At 48.9% G+C, this 16,369-nt stretch overlaps 1 long non-coding RNA gene across 1 annotated transcript; it reads left to right on the plus strand.

The window, feature by feature from the left end:
* Positions 1–8,720: 8,720 nt before the first annotated feature.
* On the plus strand, positions 8,721–10,478 carry LOC144179299 (uncharacterized). The gene is made up of 2 exons (XR_013324199.1): positions 8,721–9,112; positions 9,693–10,478. It is a non-coding gene; the product is annotated as an uncharacterized LOC144179299 (long non-coding RNA).
* The last annotated feature ends 5,891 nt before the right edge of the window (positions 10,479–16,369 follow it).

A 16,369-nucleotide genomic window follows, 5' to 3' on the forward strand; every position in this document is an offset into this window, starting at 1 on the left:
GAATGGGAGGGAGTCAACACAATAATGTCCGCCCGATGGTCAGGCGGATGTTGTTTCAGAAGTCGCCGTGTGACGGGGGTCACCCGACCCAACAGGAGCCTGCGGCATACGGCTTGAGAATCAGTCAGTATATTCTTGAAGGTGCGTTGGGTAAGGGCGAGCACACTAGCTACATCTTCAGCGTCCAGGGAGGAGGCATTGGTGATGAGGGTGTTCTTAGAGGTTGCCGCTGCCACCATAGCTTGGTTGTGCGAGTAACTGACCGCATCTGTGTAAATTACGACGGATCGGTTGCTGTTAAGTCTTTTAAGTAAGGCTTTCTACCTCTACCAGCCAACGGTTCTTTCGCGGCGTGCGGGACAATAAACTCCCAACGCGGCGGAAGCGGCGGCGGGGGGGGCGAAGGGCTTCACTCACGGAGCACACTGTAAATGGCGTGGCGACTTTCTTTACCCAGCGTTCCCCGCGCGAAAGTGCCTGCTCGCTGGCGGGTGCGTCGGCGGCACGGCTTTGTCGTCTGCTTTAGCGACGGTTGTTTCGGGCCTGTTTTGGGCAAGCTTCGCGTCCATTGCGCGCTTCCTTCGCACGGCTTGATTAACTTGTTCGACAGCACTCCCTGGGTAACCCGGACACGGCGGAATTAGGTGGTCGTACGGCAAAGATACGTTAAGGATTGGTTTGCAATTGGGGAAAACAAAATGTAGAGACCACATGCAGACATTTGGCCGCTGAAGAAACGCTACCTTTTGCGCACTGCTTGTCACGAATGGGACTCGGTTTTCTAAATTGCTCAATATTCAGTTCGGTTGTGTTTTCAGAGTTGTTACAAAAGGCAGAAGGAGCAGCTGGTCCTGATAAATAGCGATTACAAAAGTTCCTTCCGCTTTCTCTCAATTCTCAAACTTACTAAACTAACTCGTTTAAATCACTATAAATGGGAATCACTAGGCTCACATGCCGAATTGTTTCGGTGCCTACGCTTGTGTCGCGCAGTGGTGTAGCACCGAGCTAGCACATCAGGATGGCTATAGGTTCCGCTGTCTCACCCTTCGAAAGACGCTCCTCTCCGTTTTCTTTCTACCGATGTACGGCCGGGCTACGGCCGCCGTAGCCCGGCCTACACCGCAGATTACCCACATGGCCTCCTAAATTGCGGCGTCTGCAAGTCGGCTCCCATCGGCACTGTCAATGTTTGACAAAGAGAAAATTTCCGGGCGTTTTTTAACTTGCTGCACGGCGCAGTAGCTAATATCCACCATTTCAGACTTCATATCTCCTTAGGCGCGCAGTATGGAGTGTGCAGTAGAAGTCGGGGGCACGATGGCTAGACAGGATACTGGTAAACTTTCCCAGGAGATGAAAGATCTAATTAGGAAACGGCATAGCATGACAGTCTCCACCCCAGCTGAGAGAATAGAACTAGTGGAGCTTTCGACGTTAATCAATAAGCGTAAGACAGCTGACATACGGAAGTATAATATGTAGAGGATGGAATATGCTGTAAAGAACGGATGCAGCCTGAAAGCAGTGAAGAGGCGTCTTGACATGGGGAAAAATCAGATGTATGCACTGAAAGACAAGCAAGCTAATGTCCTCACAAATAGGGATAAAATAGTCAAAGTAGCCGAGGAGTTGTACAGAGAGCTGTACAGTAGCCGGGAAATCCGGGATAATGCCGAAAGAGAAAGTAGTTCAGAGGAGTTAGACATCCCACCAGTAACGACAGAAGAAGTAATGAAGGGTTTGAAAGAAATGAAAGGGGGCAAAGCATCTGGTGAAGATCAAATAACAGCAGACCTCTTGAAGGATGGCGGGCACATTGTACTAGTAAAACTGGCAAACCTGTACACGCAATGCCTAATGACCGTGAGTGTACCGGAATCTTGGAAGAATGCGAGTATCATACTAATCCATAAGAAAGGTGACATGAAGGACTTGAAAATTACAGGCCGATCCGCTTACTGTCAGTCGTCTACAAGGTACTTACCAAGGTAATCGCTAACAGAATTTCTGCCACCTTAGATATCAGTCAACTCAAAGAATAAGCAGGGTTTCGTAAAGGCTATTCAACAATCGACCATATCCACACGATCAATCAGGTGATAGAGAAGTGCGCGGAGTATACTGAACCCATATATATAGCCTTCATAGACTATGAGAAAGCGTTTAACTCTGTCGAAACCTCAGCAGTAATTCAGGCATTACGGAACCAGGGTGTAGATGAGCATTATGTAAGATAGAGGATATTTACAGTGGGTCCACAGCTACCAGCATCCTCCATAAGGAGAGCAAAAAAAAAACCTATAAGGAAGGGCGTCAGACAAGGAGACACGATCTCTCAGATGTTATTCACAGCATGTTTACAAGAAGTATTCAGAACATTGGATTGGGAACAGGTAGGGCTAAGGGTTAATGAAGAATACCTCAGTAACCTCAGATTTGCTGATGACATTGCCTTGTTAAGTAACTCGGGGGAGGAAGTGCAAAGCATGCTTACCGCACTGGACAAACAGAGTAGAACCGTGGTCCTGAAAATTATTATGCAGAGAACTAAAGTAATGATCAATAACCTCGGGACAGCACAGCGGTTTGAGATATATATAGGTGGCGAGGCCGTGGAAGTGGTAAGCGAATATATCTACTTAGACCAAGTTGGGACCCCGCATCCAAACCATGAGGCAGAAATAATTCGAAGTATAAGAATGGGGTACAGTGCATTCGGCAGGCATTCTCAGATAATGAATGGCAGCCTACCATTGTCCCTGAAGAAGAAAGTGTATGACAGCTGCATCTTACCTGTACTCAACTACGGGGCAGAAACTTGGAGGCTCACTAAGAGGTTTCAACTTAAATTGAGGACGACTCAGCGTGCAATGGAATGGAAGATGATAGGTGTAACATTAAGGGACAAGAAGAGAGCGGAGTGGGTCAGGGAGCAAACGCTTGTTAAGGACATATAGAAATTAAGAAGAAGAAATGGACGTGGGCAGGGCATGTAATGCGAAGGCAAGATAACCGTTGGTCATTAAGGGTAATAGAGTGAATCCCTAGAGAAGGCACGCGTGACAGGGGGCGGCAGAAAGTTAGATGGGCAGATGAGATGAAGAAGTTTGCGGGGATAAATTGGTCGCAGTTAGCGCACGACCGGGGTAATTGGAGATTAATGGGAGAGGTCTTTGCCCTTCAGTGGGTGTAGATAGGCTGGTGATGATGATGATGATCTCCTTAGGCTTTTTTCCATTGTGTTTAAACTGCAAAATTGCTACAATTAGAGAATTAAATTGCGATTGACTCGTTTATTTTTATTTTTTTTGCGAGCCTGCCTAAAAGTGCCACTTTGTCTACATCTTTAGGACGTCTCAAGAAAAAAATACAGAATAGCCAAAAAATAGCCAAGCATCCAACCAACAGCTTTTCCCGCCTACCACAAGGACAAGTCGCCAAATCTGGCTATTTATAGCCCAACCTGACATCCCTGTTTCGGTGGCGGCGTCCACCGCTCTAGCCCGGCCGTGGCCGACGCTGCTGCGTTCGGGACGCCGCCCCCGCGAATACCATGTAACAGCAGGCAGAATCTCTGGTTTCGCTCTTTGTAGAGCTACGCGTGTCAATTCAAGTGACGTCGCGTGGGCAATTATTGTGGCTGTCGTTTGAATGAATGAATGAAACTTTATTAACGATACGGGGGGGGGCTTGGTAGCCTAGTTGGGGAAGAGGGGAGAAGGGAAAGGGAGTGGGGCGGCCGTCAGAGTCGTCCGGTCAGGTCTGCCGCTCGCACGAACTCCCACAAAGAAAGGATCGTGCTCGCGGCGTCCAAGTGAGGGGGCGGGGTTGTCCATTCTTCCAATGATGTAACGCCGGCGCCCTTGTGCCTGTTCCTCAGCGGCGAAAGGCCGGGGCAGTCCCACAGTAGGTGCCTTAACGTTGGAGAGGCACCGGTACTGCACGTGCAGCACGTCGCAGTGGCTGCCTGGTCGCCCTCCTCGTTCTGATCGGTGATGTCCACTTGTGGGTCACCGCCACGAGCTCTTTTGGATGCAGTGTGTGCTCGCCACTTGGCCAGAACATCTTCCGTAAGTGCAGCACCTGTCCTAGCCTTGTAAATTAGCACTTCCGCACCGCGCGGAAGCCCGTTGGGAAGTGGGTGGGGATTGTGCGGCACCTTCGCCCTCAGTTCTCGTTTGGCTTGCACCGTCATCCGCTCGCGTTCCTCGTCCGGGTCAAAGAGCAGCGAAGCCTGAGGGACTGTGTCAAGGGGGGACGAGCGGAAACGTAACAGCTCGCTCGCCGCGTCATGGGCGGCGCCGTTTCCGATGCTGCCCGCATGCCCCGGGACCCAGTCCACCCGCACCATCACGCCGTAGAGCTCGTGAAGGGTTGCGCAAGCGACTTTCACGTTGTGCGCCAAAGTGCCGGCTCTAGGTGTCTTCGTCAGATTTTTGAGGGCGTCCAAAGAGTCGGTAAAAATTGTGAAGGTTTGTCCTCGCACAGAAAGTGGGCTGGTCCTTGCACATTCAGTCAACTTCTCTAGTGCATAAAGGATGGCCTGCAGTTCAAGTGACCTCACAGGTTGCTCTTGGCAGTATTGAAACGCCTGCGCATCCCGCTGCTGTCCTCGGACGGCAGCGACCGCTCCCCGGAAAGTGTCTGGGTCCCAGGCGGCGTCCGTGAAGATGGCGTTGTCCTGGAAGTCAGCCCTCTCAGCAAGGGCGGTTCGTTGGGCCGTGTGATCCCCTTTCGTGCGTCGGCGCGTGACTGGCTTCGTGACACGAACCTGGACGTCGTCCCAGGGAGCGATCGCGCGGAGCACTTCTATCTGTTCACCCAGCTGTTCCCCGTCCAGCTCTAGGAGCGACTGGCCCGCTGGCGTGTAGAGACGGCGGCGATCGTGTCCTGCCTTGCGTTCTGCGATGATGTCTCTGAGCGGCGGGATGCGAGAGTAGCGGTGCAGCTCCTCGACCCGGGCATGGCGGGGCAGGCCCGTTATCACCCGAAGACACTCCCGGTGTAGTATTTCCAGCTTGTCGTATTGCGATTTTGTCAGGTCAAAACACACAGCTCCGTAGCAAGCTTTGGACGTTAGTATTGCCATTGTGAGGGTACGAGCTGTGCGTGTGCTGGCTCCTCCGGATTTGTGGGCTATGCGTCTTACAAGATGCAGAAGCTGTTTCCACTTAGGCTCTAGCTGCCGTAGCCACGTTGCCGCACCTCCGCTTTCATGTATCGGGATGCCAAGAATCTTGATGTGCCGGTCTGGAGCTCTCTCGAGTGTCTGGCCGGCGAGGCAGAGCTTGACCTTTTCGTTTTCAACCGTGGAGCCGCCCAGGAGAATATATTTTGTTTTTTCCGGAGACACTTCCATTCCCGTAGTCTTCAAGTAGTCGGCTAAAGTATTGAGGGCGTCTTGTATAGCGTTGGCTGCGTCTTCTGTTGTTCTGAGAGGGTCACCAGGCTCCGTCCACAGCGTCACATCGTCGGCGTACATGGTGAGGCGCACACCATGAATTCGCCGCAGGCGTGTAGCTAGCCCTCGCATCACCAGGTTAAATAGCGTGGGCGACAGTATGGCCCCCTGGGGAACGCCAATGCTGCTGCTGTAAATCCTAGGGTTCCTAATGTCACTCCGAATCTCAAAGGTGCGTCCCTCCAGGAATGACCTGACGATGTTGAGGATGCGGGCTCCTGGCTTCGTGTCTTCGAGTGCGGAGATTACTGCCTCGTGCGCTACGGTATCGAACGCCTTCCGCAGGTCGACGGCTACCAGTATGCCAGGAACCCTTTTTCTTCCTCTCCGCTTTTGAAGACAACGGCGGAGCAAGAAAATGCTGTCTTGTGTGCAGAGGCCTGGACGGAATCCTGTCTGGCCCGGGTCGAAGTAGGGTTCTTTCTGTGCCTCTTCAAGGTGGTAGTTAAGCCGGGTGAGAACCATCCGCTCCAAGAGCTTGCTGAGTGTTGAGGTAAGCGAGATGGGCCTCAAGTTACTGATGCTGACGGCTGGCTTCCCTGGTTTGGGAATGGGGCTCACCACGGAGTGCTTCCATTCAGCGGGAATTTCGCCTGACAACCAAACCTTGTTAATTTCTTCAAGTAGCTGCATTTTCCCGTGTTCGTTAAGGTTGCGCAGCATCTGCCAGGTGATGCCATCCTTTCCTGGTGCGCTCTTGGCGTTGACGGATTCGAGAGCCATCACTAATTCTTGCATTGTGAAAGGCGACTCAACATCTTTGTCGGAAGTAGGTGCTGTGCGTTGATAAATTCTGGGGTCTGGTGGCACTGATGGCTGCGGGAAGAGCGTCTCTGCTGCCTTTTTTTCGAAGTCGGACGCCGAGTCGCCGGTCGCCAGCCTGACGTTTTTGACGGTGTTTCCAGTCTTGCGGTTGCCTGACATGGCCTTGTAAGTTTGCCAGAGCTTCCGCCCGCCAGTCCGTTCATTGAACGAGGCGCAGTGGTTGTGCCATCGCTCCCGAGAGAGCATTTTGGCGTAACGGCGCGCTTGTGCGGTCTTATTGCGCACCTTGACAAGGTCGACATGCCGTTTCCCCCTGTCAAGGTAAACTCGATGCAGCTGGCTACGGGTGTCCCACAGGTTGAGAAGGTGCTTGTCGGGTGTAGGAAGGTGTTCATCCACTTCAATCTCTCTAGTGGCTTCCCGGGCAGCTCTGGAAAGCTTCTGAAGAAACGGGACGTTTTCGTCGTAAGCGTCAAAGCCGGATCGAAACCTGTCCCAGTCGACAGCTGCGGTCATCCGTTTTTTCCGCCCTGTGGCTCTTACTTCAAGTTCAATCCAGATCGGATAATGGTCGCTACCCATTCCGTCGGGACCGCACCTCCAGTCCTTTACAAGCCTGGACGTTGTCCAAGTCAGATCTGGTATAGTGTCGCGCTGCCTGGAGTGAAGTGCATGACGAGTAGGGTAGTCTGTGTCGTTGGCCAAGGTAAGTCCTGCCGCTTCGGCCTCTTCGTAAAGTCGGCGCCCCCTCTGTGATTCTTTGTCGTATCCCCAGCTCTTGTGTCGAGCGTTGAAGTCCCCCCCGGCCAGCAATCGGTCTTTGGGGTACCGATGTCGGAGTTCGCGTAACCAAGCGAAATTTGCAGTCTCCGAATTGCCCTTTCTGTAGCAGCTGCTCTCGGGACGTAGGTAGGCAGACACCAGGATGGTCTGGCGACCGCCGAGCTCACATCGCACGGCAACCACCTCTTGTATTCTGTTGCAGTACTTCCCAGTGTCGAGTTTGACGTGCGGAACATCTCTACGAATGAAGATTGCCGCCTGTGCTTCGACTACCTCGTCTGGCTGCTGACCTTGCTTCTTCTTGTTTGTCTGTGTGTGCACAATGGTAGGTTGAAAATGCCCTTCGTATCCCTGGATGCATGGATTAGTACCTCTTGTCTCCTGTAGTAGAAGGGCCACCGGTTGCCCTACGTGTCTGAAAAGTGCTCCAAGCTCGGCAGCGCAGGACTTGAGTGACCGGCAATTCCACTGCAGGACGTCTGGTGTCCGCGCAGCCGGTAAAGCGTTGCTTTCCAACCACCTTCACAGCGTGGATCGGAGCCAATTTTTTTCTTGGGCTTTGCTTCCGGCTTCTGTGCGAACAGGGCGGAGGTCCGAGTGCATATTTCTGGAAAGATGACGCACAGACATGGACTGGTACCAAGCGTCGAGGATGGGGACCACGTGGTACACGCACCTGGTGAGGGGGCGGGGGGACGTGATATACGCATGCACTGGGGCTTTTCCGCCGCCAGCTGTTTCCTGGACCCGCTGTCGCGATACGCGGAGGCTAGCGTTATCTGTTGTTTCTTCCCTGGGGGCTCCCCTCTCCCTTTCCCGCCCCCGGGGGCGCTGTTCGGGGAGGTCAGCGTTGTCTGGGGTGAGATAGAGCCACTAAATAAGCTACATGATCTAGTGGCTCTAGTGTAAGGTTGTCTGGCGCGCCCTCCCTGAAAGCAGGAGCAGCCGCTCCGGGAAAACCGATAGGAGAGCCAAAGAAAACTTCGCTTTAATACTTACACAACACCTGTACAACGGATGCACAAAATACACATGCGTCAGCACGAACTATGATACATGAAAAGACAAGACTATACCGTGCAGAAGTTAAAGCAAAAAGGGATAAGAAGTAAATAGTTTTGGTAGGTAGTACCGGTACGGCGCTAGGTTAAAAGACAAGTTTTTTTTTTTTTTTTGCAGTTACGTTTTGAAGGGCAACAATCATTTTGAACCCTATAAATCGTTGCCGTTCTCGGAAATCCATTAGGAAAAGTTGAATATTTTGGCAATATTTTATTTCCTTTAGAAGCCTTGGAAGTCTCTTCTGTAGAGTTTGTAGTCCATATGCTGTGTAATACGTTAATTCGGACACGAGGGGGTTCCGTATGCCTTCTGCTGTATGCTTTAAGTTTGTCCATCGCCTCGTTTGTCTATTAGGTATTGGGAAATCGAGCTCTGACTAGGAGCTCGATCACTGCTGAAGGATATGTTTCGTTAAAATCTTAACAAATCACTGGTAATGATCACATTACATAAACAAATTAGACCATTAGGCGAAACTGCGGACTCCCCTTGCAGCTTTTCTGTGCGAATATAGAGCGTATTCACATACATACAGGCAACCATGCGTGCGCCGCCATATCTGTGGCCAAGCGTCTGTTGCTAGGCGACGTTGTGCGCACGGCCCGCAGATCAGGCCCTCCTCTTCTCCTCCGTGTCTTCATGGCGGCCAGGCAGGTCGCGGTCCGCGATATGAGCTTGTGTTTTCGTGCAAGGCGTGTGTGAGTGGCTTGATAGTCTGTTGCACCGCGATAGCGTTGGTTACGCGAAAATTCATGGTTCCGCTCATGAGTGTGACAACCTTATTTGCAATTCAACCCCAGCCTCTGCGCACACCTACGAGCGAGTGCGAGCCGGTCGGGGTGCAAAGGTTGCATCGTTAGCGCATTGGTCGTTTGTCAGCATGAACTGCATCATTTCCAAACTGATGCCCACTGAACGCAAAGTAATAACTCGACGTTAAGTACTGTTGAGTACAGTGCGATCTACCTATCGCCAGACGCGTATCAAGTCGCCGCCGCAGATCAGCTGATGGCCAGCCGCCGCGCTCTAATGTCACAGGTGAGTTGTTTTGCTGAGTGTGAAACATGTAGCGCACGAGAAACCCAGTGCCAATGTGTCGCCCGTGCCACCTTGAGGGAAGCCGTTTTTAGGGCTGCTTTTTTGATAATAACTCGAACATAAGCAGCAACGTGTTTTCTTCTTGTTTTTTCTCGTGCGGTGATTGGATCGCATGCAGCGATCAATTTACTTCTGTCAATCTCAGCGCAGGGCATGAAGCCCTGTGTTTCGATTGTCCTTGGGTGGAGTGAGGAAACCGGCGAGCATCAGTTAAAGGTCAAAACCTCGGGTACTTCTATCCTGCGCACTTTTGAGGCCGATATATCTTTTAAAGAAATTGCTGTTCGATCACGCCGTCCGGAAACGAACGTCTCAAGCTGTTGTTTTGCGCCAGCAGCGCTTAGCGAAACTTACTATTATGTGTTTTTAGGGGCAGCAGAACTGCCATTTCAGTCTCCGTACAAAACTTGTAGCTCCTGCTTGGTTTAGAAAAACTAATTGTGCACATAATGGAAGTAATTGTGCCTTTCTGCTTCACCCCGAACTTTAGCCCGTTTTTTTTCTTTCTCTTTCATTGCAGGCGTATGCAGCTGCTAGAAAAGAAATACGGCGCCCTCACAGAGCTGGTGTGCGTCCTTCGGGGCAAGCCTCAAGAGTGCCGTTTTTTGCGGCATCCGTGAGCAGCAGCAGGTTTAAATACAGTGATGGTGTTTAGCACACTTCGAAACTGATCTACAGAAATATTCAGAAATAAATAGCGAGGTCGACTGGTGCCCTTTTATGTGCATTTAGGTGCCTTTCCAGCTACTGCTATTTGAAGTTACAATGACTGTGGAAAATGAAAAAAAAAAAAAAAAAGTCACATTTTGGTCATGCTCTTCATGTGCTAGAATATAAAAAAAAACATTTGTCATACTCTTCATGTGCTAGAATATTTTTTGCAAGACGTGGTTTCTGGCCAGGAAATGATAACTCATGGCTATCGCCTTCATTTTGGCTAATTCAACTGTTATGAAATGGTGATCTGTACAGTGAGCACAAGGACTTCATTGAATTATCGGGCCACATTTTGTCACACTGGAAAAGTTACGCTTGTGTTCCACTTTTTTGGAAGTGCGTTCATTGCTTAGAAAAGGAAAAGTTCGCACATGAATTGATAGGCGTACTTAAAATTGAATGTTTAATAATGTGTGCATTAGAGACCCTTCAGTTGCACTCCCAAAAAAAGAAATCGTGTATCAAAACATTGCTATGTAGCAGGGAAGGGGCGAGATGACGTGTTGGTTTCGATGTGCTTTTAGCCTTTTCATTGGTTGTAATCGCATTGGTATGTTTATTCCTTGAATAAACAATCAGTCACAGTTCAGTGCTTTGTCCTGCCTTTGTTCATATTGCTTTGTAAGACCCACTTTTCATTATGCAATACCAACTAGCTTACCAAACCATGTTCTTTGTGCACCACCAAAGCTTAACATTGGTGCTTCCGGGCATCAGCAGCAAGGCTTCTTAAGTTAACTTGTCTTACTTACACCTAGGGTAACTGCTAACAGCAGCTTGGGACACTATTAAAAATGGCATGATGAGAACATGTCTATCAAGAAACATTTTATTACACATCAATAAAACACCACCCAACCAACAGTTCACAATGTAATTACCCATCAGTTAAATATTAGTGATAGTTTGCAGTAGGTCACAGGAGCACCGATGCAGATTGCCGATTCTCTTTTGTTGTCACTTCTGCACTACTACTTGGAGCTAAACAAGGAGCCTTGCTGGGGTACAAAAAAAAATTACACCCATCTCCCCGAAGGGCACCATGAGTAGGATGCGGAGTGTCATGGGGGTTCCGTTTGCGTTTCCGTTATGTTTAATTGCGTCAGCGCACCCGCTGACGGCACTGTTGCTTCCATCCTACTTCATCTGAAGAAGCTCGGAGTCAAGCGAAGCAAGGGCAGCACTGAACGGGCGCTCTGCTAGTTCCCCTTTATATTCACAGCTGTAGGAGAGGAGACTACGAGAGAGAGAGCCGCGCATGCGCGCGAGAGAGCTGAAGCGAACGGAGGAGGAGCGCGCGCAGACGGTAGGAGAGGAGAGGAGAGTACGCAGCTGTTTGGAAAGGAGGAGAGGAGCGCATGCACAGAGGGTGTGCGGACGGTCGCCACCGGTCAACAAGTGACATACCCCCGAGCATAAGACACTCCGCATCTAGAACACGGAAACACCATTTTTTCCCATTCCATTCGGTTTTTGTGTGTGGGTGCTTCCACTTGTAACCTTCCATTCTTTGTGTTACGATTGATACACATAGCCATGCCCTATTGTGCACAGTTAATCTAAAGCAAGGGTGTGAAACACCCGGGCCACATATGGCCTGCAGACCTTTTGATTTTTGTTTTGACCTTTTGATGTATTAAAGGATCACCGTAAAACAAATATCAGTGCCTAGATTTTAGTCATCCTGGAGATCAGTACTGATATGTTTCTCGAATGGTGACACCAAATTCCATACAGAAATAACCAAGCATATTTACAATGTGTGGGAAAGGACTTGTTTCGTTTGAACGGCAGCATTAGGTGACAATTTGTTACACCCCCCTCCCCCCTGCCTTTCTTGCATTGCAACCTTCCCATGTGGGACTGAACTTCTTGACTGTGGCTTGCTTGCTCACTGATGTGAGTTGAGACCCCTCATGTCACTAACTAAGATGCGCAATTTTTTTTGCACAAAACATTAACAACTCTTAAAAACTTGCATACTACGACGACAATCATCAATGTCAGTTTGGACAAAAAAGGGAAAGAAATACTGACATTGGGCAGCATTACAAACACCCTGTATTTTTTGTGAAGACACAGAACTAAGCTGAAGAACGTTTACTAGAGCAGCAGCAGCAGCATAAAATGGACAGTGGTGTAACAACTGACAAAAAATAACCTACCTAAACCATTGGAATCAAAATCACAAGCGTAACAGTTCAAAATTGGGCTTGATGTCTTCATCTAGACTCCCATTGCTTTAGGCTCGCAATGGGTGCTGCCATTCACTGCGTGGAATAGCATTTCACATTATGGAAAATTCGGAGGGCTTATTTTACACATTACGGCACATCAAAACTTTCACCGCCAAGAAATGAGGTAAATCGTTGGTCAACAGTCCAGGAAACAGCTTTTCATGTCTACAGGAGCAAAATCCTCATAATGTTCTGTTTGAACAGAAGAGTGCATTCATACAGATGACCAGGGCTAAAATCTTCATGACAGAACATAACTGCAAATCGCACAATGAAAACCAAAACATCTGTGCATTTAGATACTACAGCGAAACAAAAAATTGCATCAATAAGTCAATCATCAGGAATTGCACTACCTGGTACAGTAGCCTGTGTATTGTGCTGTTATGACCATCGCTGGGTAGTCCCTAAATCATACTTCCAATAAATACACATGGTTTGCGGTGATTTTAGATGCCCACCACACAACATTTTTTGCACACCCGTTACACACCACACTAACCATGCGTTGCATCCTGGCCGTCTTAATGGTCATGCTCGCCTTCTAACCAGTGGCATTGGATGCCTGCTGCTCTTTTCACTGTTGCCCAGTATTGGCATTTCATTGCGGCCATTCCCATTCCATCCTCTTCTGTGTGGCTAAGGTGTTGTGCTGCTGGGCCCAAGGACATTGCAGGTTCGATTCCCAGCCACTTTTCTGACAGAGGCGAAAAGCAAAAACGCCCGTGTCTGCGAGACATCGGCGCACGTTAAAGATCCCCCCCCCCCCTTCTTGCCCCAGGTGGCCAAAATTAATCCGGAGCCTTCCACTACGGCGTGCCTCACCCACCTATTTCCCACACAATAAGGGAAACTGCTAGACATTGTTGTCTCAGCCAAACTGATGCACACGGCTTGCTGGAAAATGCCTATTCGAATGGCACAACTGACTGGCTCAGATTTGCTAGAGCTGCGCAGACAGCTACAATTTTGTCTAGCCGGGTGAGCCTCTCATTGTGCTTCACAGTCACAAGATCAATTGGAATAGTGCTTGACAGGTTTCAGTATGGTCCTCTAAGTAGCCCAATCACCCGTTCTACATGAATGCGGACATTAGCCAATTTTCGAGTTTTTTGGACGTCCCAAGCCGATAACTGCGATTTCCCCCTAGTGAAAGCCGGCATTTCTAGCTTGGCTGAGTGGATGCCAACAGCATCACCTATTGTGAATCCTTTGTCAGCCAACACTGCGTCACCTGGTACAAGGTTATTTAAGATGCCGCAAGACTCGGTAAGGCGCTTGTCGCTGGTCCGACCACCCCAACCCTCGGAAATGAAAGTGACTGCACCTCGTGCTTTGCAGCGCAACGCCTTAGCCACTGAGACACCGCGGCGGGTTATATTTGCAGCATTGGTAAAACCATTTTGGAATACTGCAACTTGCCAAGGAATTTAGTCCTGTCAGTTTTACCTTGCAATCTGATTATACCCACATTTTTTGCAGTTTGTTTTTAGTTGTAAATTAAGTGTATCAAGTCATTTTTTTTGCGTGTTTGCCATTCAGCAGAAGACTGCACTTACTGGGCACGTCTGGTATTGATGGTCATTTGTGCTCAACACATCCTGTATTTACAGATTTCTTTTCTGACTCCAACAACTGCATCGGTGAAGCAATTTTGTAAGCCTGCAGCTCGTCGTCTTGTTCAGTTGTTATTAACGTGCTATGTTAGAGAAATCACATCAATCTCAATTATCTTTTTAGTTTAAGAGTGTGGCATTACTTTGTGTATTTACCAGAAAACTATTACCTGTCTGTATAATGCCTTTAAATCCCTATTTCTTTGAACTGTTTCAACACTTTTCTGTGTATGATACTGTCCAGTTGCTGTGATTTTTTTAACACGAGGAAAATGCAAATATCATTTTAAGCAGTGACATCACAAATGACATACTGTGTGCTGAATAAACTTTTTCTGTTGTTGCCCACTAACCTGTTGCCTACTAACAGCTTTGCAGGCTTTGCTTAAAGACCTACAAAAAAAAAAATAAGTAGCAGATAGTGAATTTTCACTATTGTAAACGCGATACCCAGGACTCTGCTGGGAAAAACTCGTCATTGTGTACATAGAAGGGAACTTTGTATCTGGCACACAGCATCACTGAAAAGCAATTTACATGCCCATCATAGCTAAAACATGCTAAAATTCACACTCACTGCTACATTGTAATTTTTTTTTATTCTAAGCATCCCCTTTTATTCATGCCCCTTGCACTTGCGATAGATGCACTTACGGTTGATGCACAAAGATTTGGAGTATTTAACATTCAATACACCTTTTATTAAAATGGGGTAGAAACTAAGAATTGAGCAAATGGGGCAGTAAAAATTGGAACAATTCATATGGTGAAAGGTGTTGGAGGGCCAGAGACAGATGTGATGATAGTTCCAGGGTGCTTACTGCTCCTACCCTTGTTCTACTCTCCCCAAGTAGGAGCTGTGCAGTACGGTCTCCCACTGCTATTAACACTGCAACTTGGTGTGGCTGTGTGAGGACGCTGACATAGCATGTGTGCTAGGCCTGCTCCTTCCTGGCACCTGTGGCACTCTGCAGGGGGGGTGGGGGGACAGCTACTGTTACCTGTCCTGGGTAACAGTAGCTGTAGACAATTAAGCTCCGACACGAATTTGTCTGGAGGTGTCTCCAAACCACAGATTCCTGGGAGGGATACAGGCTCAGGTCAGCTGACAGTGGTTGGGGATATCCGTGTAGGACACTACTCTGTTCCTGCCTGACAGTGAGATGAAGCCACCGTCCAGATTGACGTGCGCTAGGTCGGTGAAGCCACAAGCGGCGTTGTGTGCGGATTCACTCCTGGCCATGCCAAAGAGGGCAGCGGTCCAGATTAGATCCAGAATTAGCGGTCCAGAATTAGCGGTCCAGAACTTGCCGGTTCGTTTTTCGGGGGATTGACGTGCGCTAGGTCGGTGAAGCCGAAAGCGGCGTTGTGTGCGGATTCACTCCTGGCCATGCCAAAGAGGGCAGCGGTCCAGATTAGATCCAGAATTAGCGGTCCAGAATTAGCGGTCCAGAACTTGCCGGTTCGTTTTTCGGGGTCGAGGCCAAAAGTTAGAGGTACGGACACCTCTTCGGAGATCTGCCCTCGGGAGAAATTTAGGATTGCAGACTTGGAGGTTTTAATTAACAGCGATGCTGTTGAGCAAATCATTTCTGTATGGTGTCCGCAGCTTTTAAAATACTACGAAAATGCACACTATTCATGCTCGCGTGCCTTGATACGTGTGCATAGTTTGTCGCGGATAGTGGATAGGCCACAGATAGTTGGCATGGCCGAGGAAAGGAAGAGGCCGGTGTGCTTCGACAGGCTCGGCGTGCAAAGCATCTGCTAGAGACGATAAGTCATGCTTACAGGGCGGCACAAGAAAACGTCGATCAAAACGACGAGCTCACTCTGGCGCTGCTCAACGTAAGGTAATGAAATGCCATCCCGCCGACGTCAACCACGGCACCACGACAATAAAACTCAACTTTGTGTCCGTCAATGATCAAGTCTTGCACGTGAGCGCAAGCTTCCCTGAATTTTTTTACTGTTCTGATTTTTGTGAAGGCCACCATTGCCAGTGCAATGGCTGCTGCTTCATACACCACTGGGGTATGAAGCGGGCCAGAGGCAATGGAGTTTCCCTAGGGAGGTTATTGACTACAGCAACTAATATTACGTCGAGACGAAAATAGTTGGCTGCGTCCCTGTAAACCACGTCCTCACATTTAGCTTAACGTTTGCGCAGAGCTTGCGCCCTGGCCTATCGTCGCTCGTCGTTGTAATTGGGGTGCGTTTCACGAGAAGAGGGGGAATGAGGATGCAATCTCCGCGTTGTTGGAATAGCTACTTGTAAAGTCGTGCTGCAAGGAAGGTTAATGTCCAATGTGCTTAAAATGCGACTCCTTGTTTGGCTGTTAGCTAAAGCTCATGCTGCCTTAACCTTTGTAGAAAGTGTACGTCTGAAACTGATCATGGTATGCAGAAAAAGAGTTTTCCTCCATGTTCAAGAACCTTTCCCATGCATGGAATGAGAGATAATGGCTGGAGAATTTCAATCGTAAGCTTTTTTTCAGGTTTAGGGATTAAAATATTTTTGGCTCTTTTCCACTGTTTCGGAATGTGCCCTCTATCCCATCACATATTGAGCTAATGAGTGAGGGCTTCCAAAAAGTCATAACCTAGATTACAAGCATTTGTTCCTG

This window comes from Haemaphysalis longicornis, unplaced genomic scaffold, assembly GCF_048455015.1.
Source record: "Haemaphysalis longicornis isolate Haplotype H1 unplaced genomic scaffold, Haemaphysalis longicornis Haplotype H1 scaffold_4, whole genome shotgun sequence".
Classification (NCBI taxonomy): Eukaryota; Metazoa; Arthropoda; class Arachnida; order Ixodida; family Ixodidae; genus Haemaphysalis; species Haemaphysalis longicornis.